This window comes from Pyrgilauda ruficollis, unplaced genomic scaffold (genome assembly GCF_017590135.1).
Source record: "Pyrgilauda ruficollis isolate IOZ18807 unplaced genomic scaffold, ASM1759013v1 scaffold61, whole genome shotgun sequence".
NCBI classification, from domain to species: Eukaryota; Metazoa; Chordata; class Aves; order Passeriformes; family Passeridae; genus Pyrgilauda; species Pyrgilauda ruficollis.
In genome coordinates, this window is record NW_024527822.1 from 800250 (window position 1) to 826790 (window position 26541).

General features: G+C 41.2%; 1 long non-coding RNA gene across 1 annotated transcript in view; it reads left to right on the forward strand.

The window, feature by feature from the left end:
• The window catches only part of LOC121362346, a 66787-nt gene extending 41426 nt beyond the window's left edge, over positions 1 to 25361 (forward strand). Inside the window, exon 3 of the long non-coding RNA XR_005956498.1 lies at positions 25231 to 25361. This is a non-coding gene — a long non-coding RNA (uncharacterized LOC121362346). The remainder of the gene's footprint in view (positions 1 to 25230) is intronic.
• Positions 25362 to 26541: the final 1180 nt, after the last annotated feature.

A 26541-nucleotide genomic window follows, 5' to 3' on the forward strand; every position in this document is an offset into this window, starting at 1 on the left:
AGGAGGTGGGAACCATCAATTTTCTGTTTGTTTGGATGGTGGAAGTGGGTTTGGCAGCTGGAAAATTACAGGGCTGGGAGCAGAATATCAAGTTCCTGCCTTAGGTCCAGAACAGCAATGGTAAAAAAGCTATTTAAAAGCAAAACCCTTTTCCCTCAACTTTTTTTTCTTTAGTTTTATAAAATGCAAAGAAAGCAAGCAGACTGAAATATTTTGTGAGCTGGTATTTGTTGCACACAACAACTTTCCCAGAAGAAAAAAATCTTGAGTTATGAAAGAGCTGCAAAACTCCATTTTCATGTTTGAAAATGATTTTTCTTTAACAGACCGTTTTGATTTTCAGTTGAGTCAGTGTAGTTTAAAAAATAACCTCTAAAAGATTAATTAAAAATATACACATAGATTCATTTTGAATTAAATCAATATTTTATTAATTAATCTTTTAATTTTGTTGACTCACCAAAAAATTTACTATTTTCTTTCTGAGCTAATCTGAATTTTTACCAAACTCTACATTTTAAAAGAGGAACTGGACTAATAAATTAGATATTTGCACAGCCCCACAATAAGCATCGAGTTTTGCCTACTCCTATCTCATCTATAATCACTGGTGAAGAAATTAACTTCTTTTTCATTCTGACATTTCTTTGTTTCATTCATTCAATATTAAAAGTGCTTTGGTTTAACAAGCTGGTCACGTGGTGCACTGTCTGTTTCTTGACTGAAGCAGGGCATATCTCTTGGAGATGATCAACATTGAAGACTTCAGATATCACTCTATTTTAAGAAACATTCATGTTATGTGAGTTCTCCCATGTCTAATATCATTGCTGAGTTTAAACCAATGTGTTTAATTTTGGGGAAATGCCTCAGTGACAGCACTGTCTTGACAAACTCTTTTCTCAGACTTGGATCTGGCCTCCCAGTGCAAATGTGACTTTAAAGACATTAATTTCAAAGAAATTCTTGCATTTTTGTTGAATTCAAGTGAATTTTAGAATTCACTTGAATTTTCATAATTTTTTCTCTGTCAGTAAACTACTTTTCTAGGTGCTGATGGAGAGAGATCCCAGGGAGAGATCAAATGCTGATGAGATGGTTTTCTTCAAATCGTAAGATCATTGAAGTTGGAAAAGACTTCTAAGAATATACAGTCCAACCATTAACCCAGTACTGCCAAGTTCAGCACTAAAACTTGTCCCTAAGCACCACATCTACATGTTTTCTGAATATTTCCAAGGTTGGTGATTCCACCACTTCCTTGAGCAGCTTGCTCCAATGCTTGACCACCATTTCAGTGGAGAATTTTTTTTCTTAATATCCAATCTAAACCTCCCCAGCTTGAGGCCATTTAGTGTTTTCCTATTGTTCATTACCTGGAAGACCCCACTAATCCCTGCTATTCAAGCAACAACTGAAAAGAATGATTTTGTGGCAAAGTTTTAGTTTAATCTTGGCCACTGTTCATTCTGTCTTCATTATGTTGCTTTTCTTGTAAAAAAAAAAAAAATAGACAAAAGCCCCCAAACCTCAGAATTTTTACAGTATAGGTCCTACACCAATCCCAGCAGTAAAAATACACTCTGTTATAGAGGAAACCAGGAAGATCTTTGCAAAATAAAGGTGGCACACTTTGCTCAATGTTCTTAGACCAAAAGTCAGTGTTAAAAGCTTGGCTTTGTAATAAGCTTCAGGTCAATGGGGACAAGCAAGGTAATCCCTAATCCTCATCAAACCACCACTCTGGGTGTGGTTGGGACACCCAAGGACATTGATTTGCACTGTACCTCAGTTACTCAACTAACTTCTTGGGTAATTTTCCCCACTGCAATTCCAGGAGAAGCCTTGCTCAAGGTCCTGCCTGTGATGAGACATTGTCCTTGCCCCAGAGAGCTTCCAGTTGTAGGGACAAAGACAACAAATAGGAAAACAGTAGGAAAAATGTAGCCCAGGGTTGTAAAACAGGCCAGTGCTGGAAAAACACTTTTCTCTCTGTTACTGTGCCTATGCTGTCATGGAAGTAGACATGGTGAAGACATGTTTAGTCCTGGGGTTTTTAGGCACATTTCTGCATTTGTTAGTTTAGCACTGTTATGAAGTTTTAGAGCAAGGACCATATTACTGTTGGTTCTCAGCCTGAGGTAAAGCACAACTTGATGTCCTTGATTTTAAACTTGCTTTAGGAAGATATGTTAAAGCACAGATTCAGTTTGCTAATCAAAGTTACAATACAAGCAATACAAGTCCTTCAGTATTTTCTCCAAGGCAAACTCATGGTATGGTGGGGTTCAGGGATGAAGGACTGACTTCAGCAAATCCACCCCAGTCAAAAAAATCCCGTTCTTTTCACTATAGTTTTATGTCAGGTTAGCTCAGGCAGATTTGAGTCAGGCAACTCAGTTATTCTGAGGTTCAGGGAAAAGCCCCCAACCCAGCTTTTTCAGAAGTCAAGCCCTAACTCTAGACTTAGCTGAAGGACTCATCTTCCCTTGGAACACTTGGTGGATCAGCACTGCCAATTAGTTAAATGTATTACAAACATAACTGTGGGCATTCCTTCAGAGCCTACTCAGCTCTATCTTTTTAAACTAAGTTAATCTTTGGTGAAAATGAGAAGAATTTATCCAATGTACTGGGGCAGTGGGCAAAGCAGCTGTTCCTGAAGCAAACTGTCAATAATGAGAAACACGTTTTCTAGAGCTCCCCATGCATGGGGGTCTGTGAACTGTCTCAAAACAGCAGCAAGGATGTTTCATCGGAAACAGCAGCTCCTCTATAGTCTTCAGGTGCAGCAGTTGGACTTTTTTTTTTTTTTCCAATACAAAAAGCCACCCTTTACCAAACTCCCATCTTGTAGTAGATTGAACCAAACCTGAGCAAAAGCTGGGGCTGGCAAAGCTCCAGCTGAGCACAGGAGGTATGCTCAAAAGCAGGAAGCTGTGGCAAAGCTGAGTCGCTGAAAAGCTGCTGGAGCTAATATATTGTGGTCATGGGGATAGGCAGCAGCCTCCGAGTAGTGATGGGAAGACTCAAAAGCACCTTCAAAACAGGCTTGAGAAATACTGCTGATCTCTGCTCTTTGGCTGGGCTCTTGCGCTCAGAGTTACGCTTGAAGCTTTTAGAAGATCTCTCGTCGTTGGAGAGGCGCGGAGGTTTTATCCCTGAGCCCCGCACAAGCCTCGTTTTCTGCCTGTGCACTGAGATGCAGAGGTGAAAGGCTTTGAAGGTGAAAGGGATGCGTAGGATTGGGCTCATCTGGCAGCATTTGTGACAGCAGCTGAGGCCCAGCAGGTCGTAAACACTCGCTGGTGAAGAGCTGCCTTCGCCACCTCTTCCCGCGGCAGCGCCAAAAGCCAGGCGTGCGCCCGTGGATTGACTAATTCTTTTATGGGGCAGAAAAAAAGGCACTGGCTGTGAAGCCAATAAAAAAACACCAGGTGGTCAAGACATTATGGAGGCCCATTGTTCTAGGGGATTGTTTAGTTCATTATTATGAGCTGCGATGATGAGAACAGGATGCATAATATTGACATGTGGGGTAGGGAGCAAGGAGATGGAATGGGTGAGGTAAGGTCTCCCTTTCCTTCTCTGGCCACCCTTGGGAGGGGGAAGGAGCTGCTGTGTTTCAGAACTGAAAAACCAGTGCAAGAAGAGATAAAGGGAGGACTTCCCACTTTCTCAGGGGTGAGGTAGCTGCTTCCTTATAATGTCACAGTTCACTAGGGAGCTGCAGCCAGGACATGTGAAGGGAGGGACATGCTCCTGTCTCCATAACTGGAGCTGTGCTCTCTACTCCTCTAAATGTCCATGGGTGCAGCTGTTTTGGTTTTGGCTGTGTCCTGAGAGACTGTTTCATGTGTTTCTCAATGCCTGGAGGGGCCAGGAGGAGCCACCTGTGTCTGAGGGAGATACGTGTTTTCTGTGGTCCTGGAGGGTCAGAAAATACACAAACTTCCAAAGACAGCACTTTTCCCAGTGGTCTGTTTTGTACTGACTTCTGGACTCTGGACAAACAGACAGGATTTAACCTGCACGTTGGTTTCATGTGTTCTACAGCAGTGCCCTTCTCTCAGATGGAGAAAACTCTGAGCATGTGTCAAGCAGGATGGGTGGAACTGTCACAACTCACTCTCAGGTCATACTCAAGGCTTGTCCATCAACTGGACAATAAACCCCGGCTTGTCTAACCACCAATACATAAAAGAAGGATGTGTTTGAAGAGAGTGCTCAGACAAGTGCTCAGACAAGTGATGAAATTTAAGCAGAATAGAACTGGACCAAACAAGCTACCTCAGATCTCTGTGAAAGGTGGTGCTTTGATTGTGCTTTGTATGGGCCCAAGGCAGCCAGGATGAAACAGGTGTAAGAAGAGATAGATGTCAGCATCAGCTTCAAGCTGGCCCCTTTCTGGGAAGCTGAGTTCTTTGTGCCAAATCTGCAGCCACTGAGGTGACCGAGGACACTGCTGTGATGCAGCTGGGCTCATCAAGCCAGCTCTCACATCCCAACACAAAGTAGCTTTGCATCAGCTGCACAGAGTGCACACACACCATCTGGTCCAAAATCTTCCATGCTGTACAGGGTTCCCACTCAGGGATCACATACTCAGCACCACTCTCAGACAGTGAGTGGAGGAGGCAAATGAAGAGCAAAAATCTTTCTTTTTCCTAGAGAGTATGCTCTGTATCTTGCCCTAGAAATAGAATTTAAAAAAAAAGAAAGAAAAAAAAGGAAAATAATTTATGTTTGACTGAGCTGTCAAACAATTTAATTTATGTTTGACTGAGCTGAGCTGGAAAGAGAAAAGGAGAAAAGAAACAAAACAAAAACACTGGCCCATAAAGAAGAGAAAACAGGAAAGGAAAAGAACAAAACATCCTGTACACAGCAGCCAGTCAGTCGAGGAGGGAGGGTCTGTGTCATCTGCATTCCTCTGCTGAAGTGGGCATGGACAGCCTGGATCCAGCCTGCATTACTCAACCTTTCCTTACCTTTCTTCTGACCTGATTTTGTGATCTCTCCTGTTTATTCCTGAGCTCAATCAGAAGAATCAAAGGTGGTTTCACACCTTCCCTCCTCTCCAGATGCCACTTCATGAGAGCAGTGTGGCATTTGCAGGCTGTGCCACCCCCAGGTCCTCTCCTGGGATGAGTATTATGGATCCCAGATCCCCACTGGGCACTGACAGATGTAAGCTCACCCTACCCTGCTCCAAGGTGAGGGGTCACTTCTGAGCCTGAGGCAGTCAACAATATTGTGAATGAGCTGACAAGAGATACAGCCTAAACTGGAGCTGGCTCTGAGCCTGGGCTGAAAAATTTGGGTGTTTCTGCACCTGCCTGTGTGAAAATGCCTCTTGCTCTGCCCCTCCGCAGCTAACCTGAGAATGAAACCAGTGAGGAAATCTTGATGTCTCAGCTCAAGAAGCTGCCAGTGTGCAGGTTAGTGTGGCTAAGGTGGTTTGAACAGGGAGGCTGAAACCTGTGTTGTTTGCGCTGTTTATTCTGAGGTGAGGAGGGACCAAGATGAATTGGGTTTGTTAATACAGTGTCCTTTGGGAGACTTGAAAGATAGATGTGAGCAGAAGTTTAGAATGGTGGGAACTTCTCCTTTAAGGGACCCTTTTCTAAGCCCACTTAAACACTAATCAGGTGCCCCTCTCCTGGTCATCATTTGTGTGGTATTGCTGAAGTGGATGTGATTTCCTCCAAACCCTATAAATGTCTCTTCTTAATCAGTTCCAGAGTTACTGCCTCCTTCTCCAAACAGGCTGCACTCACAAATCTCTCACTGAGCTGCTGGAGCCAATCATGTCTCCTGCCTCTTCTTCTGGAGAGGGCAAAATGAGCTTTTTAAAAAGGGGCAGAACATCCCCAGTGAGCAGCTCAGAAGTTGGGCACACTTTTGCCCCACCAGGGGCAGAAAGGGAGGATAGGCTCCTCACGTGTCAGCAAGAGGCAAAACCTGAAGAAATTCCCCAAAAAATGATGATACCCAGAGCATGGTCCTTGAGGTTAAGCTGCACTGACAGCTTCTTCTTAGATGACCCTGCAATAAATGCAACCTGTGATGACTGATGGCACATTCACCTGCTCCCATGCATTTTGTCTTGGTTCTCCCTGTAAAAGTATTCCAGAGAATTTTTTTTCCCTCTGCTTTTCTTGTTGAAATTCTCTCTAATGAAACCTTAGAAGAAACATGTTTGTTTGAGAACAGATGTAGCAGAACCAGCTTCCCTGTCTCCCCAAATCCCTGAAATGGGGGAAATAAATATTTAATAATGGTATATGAGTTATTTAGGTGCTTTAAGAGGCACTGCCTTCACACAATATCACTTTCTAGAATTCCCTATTATCCCTTGTTCTCTCATTTCCACCCCCTGCCATCCCATACCTTCTCTTTTCCAGCCTGTTTATTTTAGAGTGCAAAGCTACTTAGAATTATTTATTTTTGGATCAGCTACTGATTCACTTAGTGACTAACTCATTTCATCACTCGATGCCTCACTTTACCTATACATTAAGAAGGATTAATAGTACCTGCTTTTCAGGGCTGTTAGCAGTCTAAATTAATTCATGCTTATAGTGTTTATAAAGAGATTTGAGATCCTTGGTTACTGGAGGCTAGGGAGCTGCAAAGTATCTTATTTTTACTTAATAGTGAGGGGGTTTTGTGCAACTTTGCATTATAAAAGTACAAGAAACCTTGCAATTAGTTGGAGAGGCTTTTATTCCCAGGGCTTAGCTTATATTCCAGTTAAGATAGAAGCATTTTGTCTGCATATTTCTTCCCCTGATGTTTTAATGAGAGTTAATATCCTTATCTCCCTTACTGAGAAATGTTGGACGGTGCAAAATGGGGCAATAAACATACCAGGGTGGGTAACAGGGCTGTGCAGTGCTGCTTGGAGCTCTTAAAAAAGCTAATCGTGCCCTTCTTCAGACTGTATTTTGGTGTTATTACTGCAAAATATGCAGCCAGAAAGAAAAATTTAAACTTAATAATAAAATTTAAACTTATTAGCAGTTATGACAATAATTTGCATTCACTGGAAATATTTTTTTGGCATTGTGGGAGGTTAGTGTGAGTCTGTCAAGAAAGGGAAAGGACTCCTGCAGAGCCAGAGGAGGCATGAGGGGTGTGTCTCTGAATGAAGCCTGAAATTAGTTTGCAATTATTTCACATTTACTGAGTAATCCACCAAATGATAGTGCCAGTGACCACATCTGCTACTGATCCCACATTGCCATGCAAGTATTGCTTAAAGAAGTGGCATATTTGGACTTGAATAGCAGTGTGTAGACAGATCATCAGTTTGGTTGTGGTAAAAACAGCTCCAGTGAAATTAATGGAGATTCCTTATTCTGTTGCCTCTTTTCCTATTAATGGAATTTACAGGTCAGAGTGATGAACCAGTCGCTGGCAGCAACAGGGCACTACTGATGGTGGTCACAGTCTGGCTGCCCTCAGACTGTCCATGAGAATGGTGGGAATTGCTTCCACAGCACTATGACCACCTGAGGGTCTCTCCTGCTGGGAGAATTAGTGAGATTTCTGATTGTATGCCTCCAGCATCACAAAACACAGACAGGCCAGAATACAGCCCAAAACAAGGCCTCTCTTTCACAAGATCTTTATTTTCTGGACTTAGCCTGTGAGCTGTTGCCCTTTCTTCCATCTTGGCAGACTGCAATAATTACCCAGATGACATATATAGGGAGGCCACGAATTATTAACAATTAACTCAGCTCTGGAGTCACTGCCAAAGATTTGTTGGTTCTTTGAGGAAGTCAAAGTGAGTAAACCATGCTGAGTGACAATAGCTCTGCTTCCCAGCCAGACTGAACAGCTCGTAATGTAACCCAAACGTTTCCTCTTTCCAAGCTTGCTTATAAAAGAGCAGACAAGGAAAGGGCAGAAAGGACATTTAGAAGAACACAAGACTGGAAAAACAACCACTGATGTAATGTACTTTCTAAACTAAACATAAGGCATGCACTATTGCAGCCATTTGAATAATGATTAAAAGGAAAACCAAAACAAAGATATTTTGGTCTGCTTAGTCCTGAATACTGAAAGAAAAAGTGTGAGCAGTTCCATGGTGCATGGCTGGGAAATATTAGCCCTGAGCTTCACGTGCTCTGAATCATCTCTGCTCCTGGTGGGGAGAAAATAGGAAAAAAGGAGAGATTTTTTATGAGATAGAGGGAGAAGAGATGTGCATGGGAATTGGAGCACACGAGGCAGAAGAACAATATAAATATTATGGACCTCTGATGATCATCTTGTATGGTCCTACAAGGCCCATCTGTGATATCTTTATAGTCCAAATGTCCCATGGGACAAGCTTTGGAAAGAGTGCAGAAGATGAATCAAGAGGATAACAAGCACAGGATTTATTTACATTGCCATTTCACAGAAGGGCAACTAAAAAGGGCAACTAAAGTATGAAAAGCTCAAAGCCTCTTTGCTGCCTCCTCTTCTCTCCATGGCCAATCTGTCCTGCTCACTGGCACCACTATGAGAGCACATTTCAGCAGGTGCATTGGTATTTTCAGGGTCAGGACCTATGCCACTTGCCCAAAATCTCAGAGGAAATGTGTTGGAATAATACTCAAATCTCTCGAGTCCCGCATCACTTTCTCAACCACAAAACCATCCTTCCTGTCTCTGCATAAATATAGAGCTGAGAGAAGTGATTTTATGTGCACATGCATATATCCAGAGTGCCTTATAAGGAGTACAGGCACACTAAGTTGAAAATTTCATTAGAAATAACACTAATTCAGGAAGCAATTTTGTTTGTATTTCTGTTTCTCCTCCAAATTTCTCCCATTTCAGACATCACAACAGCACTTGCTTATGTGAGGTTTCTGATTGCTTTTTGTGGAATGAAAGAAAAATCACATGAATTTCAGCTGGAGCAAAGCCATAGGATTTGATTTCATAATGCAAATCATTACAACTCTGGTGCATCTGGTATGAGTCACTGGTATATTTCAGTGAATTTCTTGTATCCAAAGTAAATCCTTTTCCCTGGGAGGCTCCAAAGTAGAAACAATGAAAAACTGGTTCTCCTTCTGCCCTGAGAACTCAGGTTCAATATGAACAATAATAACCTTGATAAAGTTACCAAGCAGATTTTGTCTCAAGCCAAGAGAGCACTTTGTATTAAACTGGCCCACAGCTGATCTGTGTTTTCAAAGGACCTTTAGTAGGGGTCCTGATGGAATTAATAGATGACAAGTTCAAAGCACACAGAAGGAAGAGGTTCCTCTTCTCCTGTGAAATGTCTGGATAATAATAAATTCCCATGGATGAGATCAGAAATTGCACAAACCTGTGAAAGAAAAGATCATCTAGGGCTGTGGATTCCAAATATACATTTCTGGCTCAAGAACTCCCTGAGCCACCAGTTCTTGGGATGAGGGAAAGAAAACTACACAGTGAACTCCAAGACGTTAAGAGGTGGGCTTCTCAGAAATGCTCAGACTTGGGCTATCCTCCCACTAAGTTAATAAATGCTGATACCAGTGAAAATAAAGAGATGCCTGTGGACAGGGTGGGCTGTTCCATCATCTAAAAGACAGGCAATGCATTTAATCTGGTTGGGTAGGCTCAGCTTTTGTTCAGTGGGGAGATACAGGCACCTCTGGAGATTGATTCATCCCATCCTAAGGCAGGAGTCCAAGATAAGTGGGGTCAATCACCCACTGTCTCACTTCATGGCTTCAATAGAAATCAGAGTAAATAATTTATTTGGGATGTCTGGGGCAGGGTTCAGTTAGAGACTGGAATTTTGGAAGTCTCCATATGAGGTAGACGCTTTTTTGTCTCTTAGAAGGGAATGGAGATGTAGTAAAGACAGCCTGTGGAGCCTGTGTTTCATTTTACTCTGCAGACAGGTCAGCTGCATCCTCCAGACTGCAGCTCAGTGGGTCTTTAGTGCTGTCTGAGCTATCCTAGTGGATCTGTCCTCACCACGAGCAGATATCCTGGTTGCAGGTACCATGTCACACGCTTTTTAATTCAGACGCCCTTTAGCAGAGCCTTGTACTTTTTGAAATGCCCTGTGGCATTTTCCTAAAGGTTTTTGAGCACCTCTCCAGAAGGGATTTGGCTTCCCATAGTTTGTGTCATTTCTACTACATATAGAAGTATTTTGGGTAGCCCACAACTTACAGAATTATAGTTAACACCTATGTGAGGGCAACTGAACTAGACCATAATTCACAAATAAACATCTACACACAGACATATAAATTTGGGTGCCAGTCTGGAGCTGAATCCCAATTTTATCTTGTAGATGACCAAATCAAGGTAAGATGAGTTCTGCCAAAAAATTATTTTGAAAAATTCCACCTTAAGAACAGGGAACATTCAATAGCTTTTAGGAGTACTCAGCATGCTCAATAAAGAGCTCTTCCTTTTTGTCTCTTCTCCCCAGCATTTCTTCCTCCAAAATCCTTGTTTGGAAGCAGGTGTAGATCTCCAGCTACAGAATGGGAGCCACTTCTTCTCAAAAAGCCCTTCAAGAATTAGTAATAAATGTCTCACGCCTACAAGTAATAGTTTCTAGTTTTAGAAACACATAAACCACAGAAGTCTTTCCTTTTCAGAATTTAGCATTTTGTAATGGTGGAAAATTAAAAACAAAAGTTTGTTAAATTTGTAACACAATAAAAAAACCCCATCTGCTACTTTATACTAGCTCTCAGTCCAGTAAACAGAAAGTGTCTTTTAATCACCAGCTGTCCATTAGTTTGACAGAGCCTCCTCGTCACAAACCACAACTCAGTCTTACATGTGCAAGCAATTTTGATTTTTCTCAGGGAGAAAAATATGCCCTCTCTTTCCAAATATCTCTGACAGTTAGGATGGTTTAGCTCAAAGCTTCTCAGTTAGGGCACGTTGACATAGATGGGCACAAATGGATGAGGCTCATTTTGCCTGCACTCTGAGCTGGCTGGATATAGGCCAGCTCTGAACTGGAAATCATGTTAGGATGGAGCTTTGCCCAGGCTAATAAGATCTGTTGAAGGCAAATGCTGAGAAGCAAGACATATTGGATATTAGGAAGGAACTCTTTGCTGTAAGGGTGGTGAGGCACTGGAACAAGTTGTCCAGAGAAGCAGTGGATGTCTCATCCCTGGAAATGTTCAAGGCCAGGTTGGATGAAGCTCTGTGCAACCTGATCTAGTGGAAGGTGTCCCTGCCCACAGCAGAGGGGCTGGAACTAGATGATCTCTAAGGTCCCTTCCAACCTAAATACCGATACTGTGATTCTGTGTTTCTATGGGAATAATTTTTCACTGCAGGTCAATTTTTAATAATGGAAATAATTCAGGGACTGACGGACAGAATGAAAGATTGCACACACGGGGTCTTTTGTCTCTCCAAATGTTGATCTAATCAAAACAAAGGCTTGAAATAAAGAGGTCCCTTTGATGGCTGTTGTGGTCCTGAGGTCACAGTTAAGTAGCAGAACATCAACAGTTAATAGGGCAGAACCTGGCTCTTCCTAAACTGGTGTCAATTGATAGCAAAGCCTGGGATGTCAAACACATGACACTGATGTGGAGCCAGCACAAGTAAGAGTAGAATCAAACCCCTTGTGAGTTATCATTGCTCCAAATTTCTCTGATTTCTGGCAGGTTTATGGCAAGGTCTTTAGAATATTTTAACTTTGTGTTTTTGTGTGTGTGTGTTTAACGTCCTGTCTCTGTGAACGCTGCATAACCACAGTGTGCTCCCCAGGGCATCCCTCCTACATACACACAAAGTTCTGCTTAATGTTTCACTTGGATTCATTTGAATCCTTTATTATTGCAGCACTGAATGAATACTTGCATTAAAACTACTTGCCCCAGTAATTTCACCAAAAGTTTTTTTTTTAATTTTCAAATTGCTTTGTCACATGGAGGTCACATTGATGCTGTACTTACAATTCATTGCTGCAGAAGTTCTGAAAAATTAAAATTTTGTCTGCCCACAAGATCTTTATTGGTCTAATTGAACACAAGAAAAACAAATATTGTCAGGTCCTACATAAGAGTCAAAAATGTAGACGAAGCTTGTATTGATTATATTTGTTTAGGAAAAAAAAAATTGAAATACCTCTTCTGATGAACCAGTTTTATACATGGAAATGGAGAGTTTTTCTGAATCAGAAGATTTGAAGCACTTCACAAGTAGTCCTCAGCAGCTCATGGAATAGTTTCCCCCAGCTTTCCATGGAAAATATACTTTCAGCAATTCTCAGGCTGATTTACGTTATCTTGTGAAGAACTATGTGGTTGCTCTGAAGTCCATATAGAATGAAAAATTCATGGAATTTGGGTTGGAGATGACCTTAAAGCCCATCTTGTTCCAACTCCCTTCTCTGGGCAGGGACACTTTCTACTGTCCCAGGTTGCTCCAAGCCCTGTCCAGCCTTGGACACTTCCAGGGATCCAGGGGCAGCCACAGCTTCTCTGGGCACCCTGTGCCAGGGCCTGCCCATCCTCACAGAGAAGAATCTGATCTAAACATGCCCTCTGTCAGTTTAAGCCACTACCCTTGGTTTCCCTTGTAAAAAGTTCCTCTCCATGGACTTTTAATTTTAATTATATTTTATTTTATATTTTTGATAGATTTTAAATTAATGGTTTTTTTTAAGATATATTTTCATTAATAAAATGTAAACATTTTTAGCTATTCTGTGTAGATAAGACCTATGTAGGGATGAGGCATGGAATTCTTCTGGATCTCTGAGTGCTCCTGTATCCTGTTATGATACTGGCAGTTTCCATCAGTACTGACACAAATTTTGGCAAGCCAAACCATTTTCTGCATCTGAGAGACATCAGTTTGGCTTGTTGGTCCTTCCATGGAGTCTCTTTCCCCATCACAGGTAGCACAAGGCTGTGGTTTCTCCACTGTCATGAGACATGAGTATGCATGGGTGATGGAGCAGTTGTCCTACCACATCTGGGGATTTGGGTCTTGTGGAAGGAAAGTGAGAGGATGGAGACCTGCAGAGCAGCCTGGGAGTTTGTAAATGAAATCAACAAATGTGAAGGGTTTCATTTAGCAAACTGGCTTTATTTTATGTGTTATATTGTCTCTGCCTTTTTAAAATATTAATTAAAAAAAGAAAAAAAATATTATTTCATTTCACTGACAACGAAATATTCACCTGCTACATTAAATTGAAGTGGGGGAAATAAGGGAAAAGCAATAGTAGCTCAAAGATATTACATTTCTACAAAACCTGTGAAAAGAATTTGACAAATCAACTCTCTCACTGAGACATTAACCTAAAGAGAAGAACATTGTTCTAAACTCAGCAATGATATTAGGCACTGGAGAACTCATCTAATTAGTAGAAAACCTGGCTAACATGCTGTTTAGTTTTCAGTTTTAGCTAGGAATTGAAATGTTGTCAGCCCAAAGAGAATACACAGATAGCAGTGTCTTTTAAATCACTTTTTAGAACTGGATTCATTCACTTTTGTGAAAATAATAGTTGTGTCCCAATTGCTTGATGCTACTACAAGGACAAAAATATCAAGTCATAATTTAGGGAGAGCAACTCTCTCCATGCTGAAGTTTAGGGCATACTTGATGTCCAGACCCTCTATAATCAAGGGGGATGAGCAAGCACTTTCCCAGGATGATTGTCCCATGCCAAATGAAGTGGCTGGAAGAGTGAAGCTGATAAAATTTCAGGGTGCTGTATTCTCTGCTTAGTATAAGAATCCTGTGTTTCTGGCTTATCCTAGAAAGAAGCAACTGAAAGGAACCACATGGTGGTTAATTCCAGACCAACGAATATGGCAGATTCTTCCCATGGCATTGCAAGCACCTCTGGCACATGTGACCTGAACTGTCCACCACCCCTGTCCCCTGTGTCACCACAGTAGGTGGGACAGATAAATAAAGCACCAATGTAAACTGTTTTTTTTTTTTTTTTTGTTTAGAGCTGGGCAGGGTCCCAGCAGCCTTGGGGGCCGTTCTTGTCCAGGCTGGTCAATGAAATGTTCCCAGGGAGAGGTTTCACTTGTAGGCAGAGGGAGCCTGAAGTGCATTTGGAAAAAGAGCTTATCCACTGCAATCTCCAGGTCTCCACTCAGCCAGTCGCTGGATTTCCCAGCTGCTCTACTAAAAATAAATTGATGAAAATGAAAACTTTCTCTTGGCAGGGATTTTGACAAGTGTCTAATGTAGACCTGTGCTGATGCAGTCAATGAGTAATAATATCAGCATAGCCAGCTATGGGAGAGGTTTATATTTTTCCTTTTTCTTTTTCCTTGGGAAGGGGGAGGGCCACGCTGCAGGACATTATTTACAGTACAACATGATTCAGTTGCCAGAGGGGGAGAAGAAGCCAGCCCATTGTTCGAGGACTATGCATGGATTGAACATTAAGAAGTAAATTTCCCTGCCTGAAAAATGTAACCCTTACTCTCTCCCTTTGGCACAGCTTCATCAGGGAATTTTACACCTGAAATTTGGCCTCCAAAGGAAGCCCAAAATCTCTGCTCAGGTCAGACACAAATGAAGGCCATCTTTGTTGCACCCTAAAGAAGGAATTTTGCTGCCTTATGGAGTAAGATTTTCTATTAATTTTTAAATAGAGGATTTGTTACCATTGTAAAGAAGGCTGCAAAAGGTACAGCTGGGTTACACCAGCTCAGGATCTCACAGATTTGCCTCTGAAGTCCCTTTGACTGATTTTTCAAGGTGTCTGGTGTAAACCCAAAGAACACCAGCTGCAGCTCCAGTGGGGATGGGATGAGCTCAATCTCATGAATTGTACCTTGAGCTACAGCAAACTGCACTCTCTACCAACTATTGATGTGCACAGTTCAAGAGAATGGGGCAGTCACCCGTCACAAAGCAAGAAGTTACACACATAAAATAATAAATACAAACCATAACCCTAAAAGCCTTGAAAATATTTATCAAGCCTTGTGGTTCTCTTCATGTGAGAACAAGCATCAGCACATGCTGAAGGCTGACAAAGTGAGATCTCTTCTGTAATTCTGAAACCCTTCGGGAGGATGAGGAAAAGTCTTAGAAAACTTTTGCTACGCAGCTTTCAAAAACAAATGATGACTTGCTTGTGGCATACTTTGTACAAACTCATACAATAGCTGAGTAATTATTGGAAGATTATTTTTTCCCCATCAGTTTAGAGACACTGTTAAACCTGCCAAAATGAATGAAGCATCATATGGAAATCATAGAATAATGGAGTGGTGTGGGTTGGAAGGGACCTTAATCATCATCTAGTTCCAACATCTATGATAAACTTAGTGTCTCTCCTCTGGACTCATTCCATATTCCCATGTCTTTCCTGTGTCGGGGGCCCCAGGGCTGGATGCAGTTCTCCTGGTGAGGTCTCACAAGAGTAGAGTAGTGGAGGACAGTAGAGAAGAGTAGCTGATGGATTGCTGAGGAGCACCTTGGTGACCATAGCTGCAAATTCCCAGAAAGTGCTGATAAAATATCCATCTAGGAATATCCAGGCGTTGCAGTAATAATCCACTAGGAATTGCATGTCCTACTTACTGAATATTTGCAAAAAAAAAAAGCCTGTGAAGCCATTACTCACTGTTTACACAGTCATTAATGAACATTCACAGATTTATTTTCCTCTGAGTTTCTTTCTCTAACTAAATTACAAGTGCAAAAACAAGATTGTGGTCATATCATGTTTAAACAGGCAAAGTTTCAAACATGAAGCCACATCTATTATTCAGCACAATCTTCTAAAAACATTAAAAGATGCCTTTTTGAACTTTGTGGTTATTTTTGTTAAAAGACAAAGCCTCTTCAGGTTGGATTTTATTCTGAAGCCAGGGTGTGTGTAGCAATTACAATGCTTTGTGTATGGTGCAGTGCTACTCCCTGCTAATCTAAAAGGATTCCTTCTCTCCTTCTCTCCCATATTTTTTTTCCCCATTCCTACAATCCCTGGGCACCATCAGATAATCATGGAATCATTTAGGTTGGAAAAGACCTTTAAGATCATCGAGTCCAACTGCTGATTTTATTAACCCAACCCCTCCACATGCTGGAACACACTGAACTCTGCTGAGATACTGCTCTTTTGTAACCTGGTAAAAACCAGCCCAGTTCTGTTGCTGTGTTGTTTTTTTCTGCCAGTTCAGAGCTGATCTGGTTCAGAAAGGGACATGAGGTGCCCTGGGAGCTGATGGCAGTGCTGGAAGGATGTAGGTAAGAAGTGGAGGAGTAGGAAGGAAGGAAGGAGTGAGACCACCCCAGCTGCAGTACTTAAATGAATTCATCTGTGTTATCTACCTGCATCCTGTGTGCAGCCAGCCTTCTCTGCACTCATGGCAAAAATTAATAAAAGCAAAGATGCACTTAGAGTGAGGGTTGAGAGGTTATACTGTTTGCATCCTCAGGCATTTAAAAACTTTTGTAAATCTGGCTGGATTCGATTAACTTTAATTTTAGACTCATGTTCAACCCTAAGCAGGAGTGTAGTCTCCCAGAGTCCAGTGAATCACTAATCTGCTTCCATTTTAATGCACACTTATGTTATTTGCACAGAATGGAGAGAGGAAAGGACCTGATAAAAAATTAATAAACACAGATTAGCTGTGTGCACCCATTCTTCCCTGTGCTGTATCAGCAACCTTGCCTCACTGTCTTCCTATCCATTATCAAACAAGGTTTTCTCTTCACTACGAGAGAGATGTGAATTCAGAGGTGGATCTTGAAGCTTGGTAAAAACATGAGAAGTAGCTTCAGGGAATTCAAGTAAATCCAAAGTTTTATGGATAATTATTTTTCTAGAACTATCCCATATAGATGTAAAATTAAGAAAGTCACTTTCCTTATCTGCAAGGACAAGAGTTCAGCTGATGGGAATCTGAGCTGAAAATATTGCAAGAGTGAAGCCCTTGGAATAGGAAGTCAGGGTTATTGTACTACAGGGGATTCCAAATCATTATTTTTTTCCTGTTTTGCATTGGTAAGAAAAAGAAAAAAAAAAACACCTGCATGGCCAAAATTCTGCAATGATGTGTAGGATAAGTGGAATTGACAATTTCATTTTTACTTCATTGATTTGACTTGTCTGTTTTGATTTACAATCTAATTCTGGACTAAAATAGAAATGTTTTGAATATAGCAACAGCACTGAAGACAAGAATTTTTTTCTTGTATATCATAAATATATTTAGATTTTATCACAATTAATTTTTTAAAAAAATACTGATGAGATGAAATCACTATTTTCTGAAAGAATGAAGTTAATAATCCCAATGGAAACATTTGGCTTGAATTTTCTCTGACTTGCATTTATCTAATTTAGGGATGGTGCCACAAAGCCACCTGGGATAAAACCTTGAATCTGAGAGGGGGTGTATGTATAGTGAAGGGATCTCTTAATTGTACCTGATGGTATTGATTGGTTTTTAGTCTTCCAGGAGTGGAGGTAGAAATCTTGATCCAGCTGCTGTTATTTCTTGCCTTAATTTCCAAATTTATGCCTTTTTCACCATCCCATACCTTTCTAAATTCTTTCTGTTTGCTTCAATACATCTTAGTGTTCCTCCCCTCTTAGTGCTGTGAAAGAGAGAAGGAAGAAATAGCTGCAATTTCTAAGGATCTCCTTACCTTGTTTTCATGAACATATATATTTTACTTTATTTTTTCTCAATGCCTCCTGTGTTTTAGAAGGAATATTGAGTAGGTATCTTGGTTTTGGGGAAAGGCAGTGGCCAGAGGTCTGCCTGAACATAAATCTAAGTTGAGGAGGTGACCTTATCTAGTTGGGATCAAGAAGGACATGGACCTGAAGGAGCTGCTCACCCTGGGGAAGAGAAGGTTACAGGGAGACCTCAGAGAATCTTCCAGCACCTAAAGGGGATCTGCAAGGGAGCTGGAGAGGAACTTTGGAGAAGGGCATGGGTTGACAGGACAAGGGGCAATGCCTTCAGACTAAAAGAGGGTGAGTTTAGATAAGATATTAGGAATAAATGCTTTACTCTGTATGGGGTGAGACCCCGGAAAAGCCACAGAAGCTGTGGCTGCCCCATCCCTGGAAGTGTCCAAGGCCAGGTTGGATGGGGTTTGAGCTACTTGGGATAGTGGAAAATATCCCTGGCCATGGCAGAGGGGTTGAAATTGGATGATCTTTAAGTTCTCTTCCAACCCAAAACGTTTTGTTATTCTGTGATCCTATCCTTGCTCATTTGTTTGACAGAGCCACCCCTGAATACTGACACCAGCCTTATGATCTGACAAAGCTGTTGGGCTATTTTCACATGGATTCAACCAAAAATTCATTGCAAAGCTCACAAAACAACAGGGATACATTTTTGGAGATTTATTTAATTTGGGGAGAAAATCTCCTTGCAGTGCCTTGTTCAGTGCTGATTTTCCAGACTCACCATGAGACAGTAATCAGGTGGGTTAGTGAGACCTTACTGCTTGAGATTTGGCAGCTAAAAAACATCCTGTGGAAGGATATGCTGTTGGTATCTGTTTTACAATCTCAGTGGGATTCAGGTGCCTGTCTGTGTGCTTGCACAAAGCTCTGATTTTGGGTACAAGTTCACAGAACCATGTGCCACATGAAGCACCTGGGGCGGCCCTCTCTTCCTCTGCTGATGTCAAATAATTCAGTTTCCACTTCCTCTGGATGTGCAAGACCCACAGTGACATTCCTTGCAAACAAGGTCTGAAAGAGCAGACATTTCCAGATACGTTAGCACAGCACCTTCTTGTTGCTGTCAAATTGTCACAAAATCATAATTTTGGGTGAAAAGCTGCATCTGCCTAAAGAAAGCTCAAAGAGACACCCAACTACAGCTTAGGAGGGAGGCTTTTGGAAATTACACTTGCAGACAATTAAAGGTTGCATTGTTTAACTAAGTCAAAACCCATCACTATGAACAAGGCATTGGCCCATCCTTGACTATGTCAATTTTTAATTCCATTAGTGGTATAAGTGACAGTTTCTTTGTTTGCTTCTTCTCTCAATACATAGCAATGAAAACATCAAATCACCACCAAATTCAAAGTAACTGATAAGCTTCTTTCCCTGCTCTTTGGCAAAAAAATCCTCATTCTAACCTCAGAGAGCCAGTAAACATCCTGACAATCTCCTGAAATGACACTTAGACTGCTATTATGAATATCTGATTATCTGAGAAAGGTTTAATGAGGTGTAAGGTGAAAATGCACAAGCCAAATTAAAGATTCTGCATCAGCCCTTCTGTACCTGACTGGGTGGAAAAAGAATGAAATGCCATGTTTGGTTTCCTCTGACTTGTTCTCTAGGACTAGAATTTAGTATTACATGGAATTACTGGAAGTTGAGCATCATCTTAAGCTCCTTGACCACAGAAATGGGAAGTTTGCAAAAAGAAATGTGCATGTCAAAGCCAGCCTGTGTCCTCCAGTTCCAGCCTTCTGCCTGCCCTTGTGCAGATCAGTCGTGCTGATACTGATGCATGGGGAGCCTGAAACAATGCAGGTTTAAACACATGGATGTAATTTGTTGTTTTTTAAATCTCACTCATTGTTCATTAAGTAGTACTCTTGTCCTTCTCCCCATCCCTGAAGTGAATTGAAGAGCTGGGACAAAAATGGGAGTGAATCACAAGTGAAAGAATTTATTTAACTTTAACCCCTGGTGTAGGAGTAGTAGTTTTAGCTGCCTGAGCTATGTGAAATTAATTCCACAGTAAGTGAAGCGAGCTAATTGCACAGGGATTGACAGTAGAGAGCTTGACAAGGGCTCTGTGCAGCACAACACTCTGTGATGACCAAAACTTCCTCATTAGTCCTACAAGCTTCCCCCATTTACCTCCAGTTCCGCTTTCAGCCTACAAGCTCCTGAGTTTTAGGACAGTGTTAAAGGATTACTGCCTTCAGCTGGGTGCTGAAATGAATCCACTGGTGTTGAGGTGGCAGCTGCCTGGCAGGATCTGTACGTGGGTTCAAGTGCTCTCTTGGCTCTCAGTGACAGTTAATTGTCCAAACGACTTTTTAAAAATCCATTAGTGCCTAGTGGCACATTTAATTGTCTGGTTACCTCAATAAATCTCTGTGTAAATTAGAGGAAAATGATAATCAAATTCCTTAACATTTGCAAACTGCTTTATGACCGATAGGTGTATCAACTATTATTAGCCCAAAGGCAGAGCTGCTCTTATCGCTGCCGCCAATATCTAGGCTCGTTTTACTTGGCAGGATTTAAACCTAACGGTTCTTATCATAAAAAGAGAAAGAAAGTGTCATCAGAACTGATTGAACTACATATTGGCTACGTTGTGTTGTAATGGCTGTCAAAGATAAACACAGGGGTGCCTTATCTTGTTTCCTAATCGTCTTCAGGTGTAATGTTGTCATTCATTTTGTTAACTCTCTCTTTGTATTTAAACCCCGGGGAGACCACAAACTGAAAAATACGCATTCGGTCTATTTCTGCTTCCTATTGGTCTGTTTGTGGGAATAATCGTTTCAAACTCAGCGACCACAAATGAGTTTATGTTTATACAAAACTTCCTGAGAAAGCACAGGGGGGACCTGCCACTCTTCGCTGATGAGTTGACAAGGTCTGCTCGCCCTGTTTTAGGTGTGGTCTTGCAGAAGCCTGAGCTGCCCTTGCTTCTCCCAGATCTCTGCAGGTTTATGGGAGCTTGTCCTGCAGATCTGCCTAATTTCAATCTCCCTTGGCACTCAAATAAGGTGTTCCCTGGATCTTCCTTGTGTAGATAAGGAGAGGCTCTGGTTGTTACAGAGGCAAGGTGTCCTCTAATCCATCAGCAGGAAGTGAAGGAGAAGGAGCTATTCCAGCTCTGCTGCATCTGTGATCATTAGCTCCAAGGAACAAACTGGGCCTGAACAGAGAGCACCAAAATTGATGTGTTAGACATAAAACAAAGAATGAAATCCCCCTTCTCCTAGAGCTAATTAATTGATTTTTAAAATGTTTCTTCTCCCACTCAGCACTGCTGCTTCTGGATAATTTCTAACCTTGTCCTAACAGTACAAAAAAACCTCACAGTTAGTTTTTGCCCAATAATAACCCCATGAAGGAAAGAAGTAATCTCAGTTTTCCCATTTTAGAAATAGAGGACTGAGACTCAAAAAAGGGGATGTGTCTTATCTATTCATATGCATTTTGGCATTTGGTCTAAGCCAGTTGTCTGGTCTCCCTCTGTAGCTGATGGAGGAAGGTAGGCAATTCCAGATTCAAATATCCCATTTCTTCTTAACCACTTAATTTAGCAGTGGAAGAGTTGGCCTATGCTTAATCCCCATTGGGATCCTGAGCTAGGTGGAGAAGGACTTTGGTCTTCTGACTGTGTGGGTGTTCTCAGAGTTTGCCTAAAACATTCTAATAGGATCACAGCCCTCACAAAATGCTGTTTTAGCTGCTTTGCTTTGCAAACCCAGCCAGTGGTGTCTGATCTCCCCTTCTTAATAGCCCACTGGTTTGAACAGTCATTTAGGAAGTGAAATCTCACAGTTCAGCCCTGAGAGAGCCTGGCTTTATCCCTCCTTGAAGCATGACCTAGATACCTTACTGCTCTGCTGAGGAGAGATGTGCTACCACATCAATCACAAACAAATTTGAGAGTGGTGGCAGAAGCCTTGGGGTAAAAGGACCAAGATTGGACTCTCCTGAATTTGTATTGACAGAAGAAAGAAGCTGCATGTCTCCAAGACTGTGACTCCTCCCAGGCAGAGGAGACAGGTACCATGGAGAAAAAAGGTCACTGGAGGAATTTTTTAACACCCAGGATTTTCTCAGCCACTTCTGCTGCCCTGTACAGCCTGAAGAACCACCGAGCCTCCCAGAGCTTTCAGGATGATTAATGCAGTAATGTTCCAACAACCTGATTCCTTGGGTTATTTTCTTTCCTCTTCTTCATCTAAAAAAAACCCAACAAAACACCAAACCAAAAACCAAACAAACAAAACAAAAAACTCCTGAGTTTATTTGCCAGTCATCTGTAGATGGTTAAAACAATTATTGGAATCTCCCACAGTACAGATAAGAGCTTTTCAGCCCTTCCTAAATGGTCATCAACTATCTCTCACTGAACTGGATTAGGCAATTTCTGTGACTTTGCAACATGTGCTCCTAGACAAGAGGTTTGGAATCTGTCTAGGAAATTCAATTTCAATTTCTGATTGCACAGATTGAAGGAAAGACAAGAGAAAAAGGTAAGTAAAGAGGAGAAAGAGAGAAGGGAGAGGGGAAGAGGACAGGAGAAGAGAGGAGAAAAAGGAAAAAGAGAAGAGAAGAGGAGAAGATACAAAAGAAGTTAAAGAAAGGAAAAATAAAATAAAGTGGAAAAAGAAAAGAAATCTTAAGCTATTAAACAGAAGGTCATATAAAGAAAAGAATTGTAACTGGACTGATAACCGTGTCCCTTAAATTAATACTGAATAATTGGAAAGGATAATTTGCAAGTGACATTTCCTGCATGGTTAACCATGGTATAGGCTTTATTGTCATATTGTTAGAAATGAATAAGTTGCTGCACAGCTGCTAATAGCATTTGTAGCTATTGAAGAGAAGGCAACAGTAAGGGGTAATCAAACCACATTCTACCAAGTATAAAATGACTATGTAAAATGACATTTGTAAATCAAAGCTTAATTAGACTGGTGTAATTGACAATAACTGGCCAGCCTGTTTCCCTGAGGTGAGCTGATGGCACAGTCAGATGGGATGTCCTGGATGTAGCCAGGGTACAAGGCTGCTCTGTCCCCAAGGAAAGGCTTCTTGCACCTTCACACCTGCTGGGTCATTGTTCTCTTATCCTGGTTTCTGCCCATTAAAAAAACTTGTCTGAGAAAAAAATGAAAGTAAATTAGGCCAAGCCAGAATATTTTGGAAGAGTTCCTTGCTATAGATCAGGATGTCCCTCTGATCTGGAGGTCTGTGCATGAAATGTGGGAATGCTGTTTTGGGTTGGGTGCAGTAGGTGTGGAGGGGACACAGAAGGAAAGCACTGGAAGGATTGGAGGTGTGGGGAAAATGCCTGATGGTGCAAGAAATTAAGAACTCTCTTTATTTAGCCTGTATGCAAGAGGACTGAGAAATGCTTTGATTACACTGCATAATAGAGAAAATGCCATGTGTGAAAGGGCAATTTAATTTGTCAGAAAGCAGATAACAAGAATCATGGATATGAAAGCTAGATGTGTTCATCTCAGAAAGAAGGCACATATCTTTTTAACAATGAGGCTGATTAAGAAACTACAGAAAGGAATGATGGAGTTTCCATTTCCTGATGCATGCTGTTTAATTTAAATTGAGTCACCTCCAGGTAGAATTGTGCTAGTCCAACACAAGTTACAGCCTAGATACAGGCCTAACAGGATGAGATGGAACAGGAAGTCAAATCAGATGGTTTACTTCTTAATAATGTCTTTAAAATATAAGACTTAGATAACACTGTCCTGTGGTACTACAAAAGCTGGTGTAAACCTATTTCCTCTCATCTCATCTCATCTCATCTCATCTCATCTTTCATTGCACATTACACTTTTAATCTAGGATAAAAATATATTATTCCAGTAGGCAGTCCAGGTTTGTCTCCCCTATTTTACAGCTATACAACTGGGAGTGTTGCTATTATTATCACCATTAAGGCTTAAGCATATGTTTAATGTGCACTTAAATACTTTTTCCAACTTGCAGCCTTAATCATTGCAGTGTAATACAAACCAAATCATTACAGAGCAACAGATTAGTTCTCAGTGCTTCTGCACCTTAGGCAGTGATGCCATTAATTCATATCAACGAGGCAGCACTGGGCCTGGTAGGTATCTGGAAGGGAGACTTCCAGTGCAAATGTATTTTGCTTAAAATAACTTCTGCTGAGGTTACCCATGTAGCTGCTAAATGAGTGCATTGCTCTGAGGAATGGGGATGGGCAGGAAGCTAAAAAGAAGATAGATGGTCAGAAAAGTAATAGGTGCAATTGGAACTGACACAGGAAGGAGGTGGGAAGTGAATGAAGGCATGCAAGGAAGACATGGAATCATAACATGTTTTGGGTTGGAAGGGACTCTGAAGATGATCAAGTTCCAACCACCCCATCATGGGCAAGGGTGATGATGCCCACTAGATGAAGTTGTTCAGGACCCCGAAATACATGAGATGTAATCAAAATTCAATAATTTTCACAGCTATCCAGAAAAGCCTCTGACCGTTGCCATCAGGCACAGACCAACTGGGTTGTGACATAAAGGGTACATCTAGGATCACAAGAATATTAGATATTAGGAAGAAATTCTTTATTGTAATGGTGGTGAGGCTCTGGCACAGGTTGCCAGACTGCTTGTGGATTTCCCAGCCCTGGAAGCATTCAAGGCCAGGCTGGATGGGGCTCTGGGAAACCTGGTCTGGTGGAAGGAGTCGCTGCTCATGACAGGAACCTTGGAACTAGGTGATCTCCAAGTTTCTTTCCAACTCAAACCATTCTATGTTCATAGTTCTACTATCAACCTAGAGAACGACTTGCTACCAAATTGCTAAATGCAGATTTTAATAAGATTATTAAAAAAACCAAACAACACTTTGGCCTGAAGAAAGCCATATTAAAGAATGATTGGCCATTCATACAGTTACCAAGGATAACAATACAAACCATAATTAAGGACAGTAAAATTATTGGAAGGCATATTAAACCTTGTACTTCAAGGCTTAAGCTCAACTCTAGCTCTCTCTGTTGCAGAGGATTATATTATTATATTATTTCTGGGTCACTTCACATTCATTACCAAAAATAAAAAAAAGTTTTAAAAAAAATAAATTATTTTACTTTTTTACTTCCGTTCTTTTTTTCTTTTTTTTTTTTTTCCTCCTAACTAGAATGATTTCACCAGAGTTTATAGTAACCAGAATTTCCCCAAATCAACAGAAGAATCTGAACTTTTTCCTTTGTGTAGCAAAAATATTTAACACAGAAGAATTTCTTCCACCTTTCACCGAGAAGGGAAGCAAGATGGGAGCCACAAAATATTTAAATGATGTCTGCTGTGAAGCTTTTATTTCTACTTTATGCTGTTCTCTTCTTCTGATTCAGGGTTTAGGTGGAGAGTGGCACTGGGATGGATGGATTGAAGCCTGGCCCAGACAGGTTGTGTTCATGTCTAGGACATCATAGTCTGGAGACGTTTCTTTCTTTTCTTTTTTTTTTTTTTTTGGTTATCTATAATAACTAATACTGTATTTTATAGAGATGTGACTGCTTTCCTCAACTGACGGTAAGAGGAATGAGGACCTGACAGCTCAGAGGGGAGGTGATCTGAATTTCTCGTCAATCTCCTGATCTTACACTCCTTGAGAGGTGAGGTACTGAAATGACCACTCCATAAATGACCAGTGCAAGTATGAGTTTATGTGCCTACAAACTGAGTTTATGTGCCTGCAAAGAGAGGTAAAGTCCTCCAAGGTTAGGATAGGCTGGAAGGAAAATTCCTGCTGCTGAGGCAACATCTCTTTGTCAGTCTGCCAACATCTCCTGAGATTAAGGCTCCTGTGACAACTGTTTACTTACTTGCAAATTGCATTTGATTTAATGATTTTAGTTGGAAATAACTGTGACTGCACCAAGATGCAGGGCACCTGCCAAGGCCCTCACTCTGGAAAACTCCTATACAGTGTCTAGAGCCAGAAAATGAACCATTTGGGTCTGGAATAGACCCTTTTTCCTTGCCATGTATCTTTCCCAGGGTTTTGTACTGAGTTTATGGGATAAATTTGTATATGAAAAGTAAGACTCACAAGTGCCTAGCACAAGGAGAATCATAATCCAAGCAACAATGATGTATGTATTTACACAGAAGACAGTCAAATGAACATGAATTCAGGAACATTATGGGGACATTGCTTGATGTGCATTTTATCTCTTCCTTTAAAAATAAAGCAAATTGTGAACAGCAACAATGAAAACTTAGAGGAAGAGCCAATGAATAACAACAAGAAAACAAACCAGAAGAGGTGTTCTGCAGTCTGCACTTTCTCCTCACCCATCCACACAGCACATTAGCCACTAAATTCTCCAAAAGAGGATTTTGCAGCTCTAACCATGTCTGACAAAGATACCACCACCTCCACCCACCCCTTTCATAACAGGCCAAGTGTGAACTGACTATTTACTTCACTCAGATGTTTCACTTCAGTGAAAAGGTGAAGAAAAAATTGTTGCAAGAAGTTTGGATGCTGGTGTGTCAGTGGCTCATCTGTACTGTGGTGGCAATATTTCCTTCCATCTACCCTGTGCTCCTGTGCATGACAAAAATGCATGACAAAAATGTTACAAAATTGTTGCCAAAGTGGCATGAAGGCCATTATATAAGAAAAACCATAAGACAATTCTTCTGCAGAAAAATGGATATAATAGAAATACTATAAGGGTCTGGGTTGGAAGGGACCTTAAAAGTCATCCAGTTCCGACCCTTCCCATTGGAAGGGACAGCTTCCACTATCCCAGGGCGCTCCAAGCCTTGTCCAGACTGTCCTTGAACACATCCAGGGATGGGTAGCCA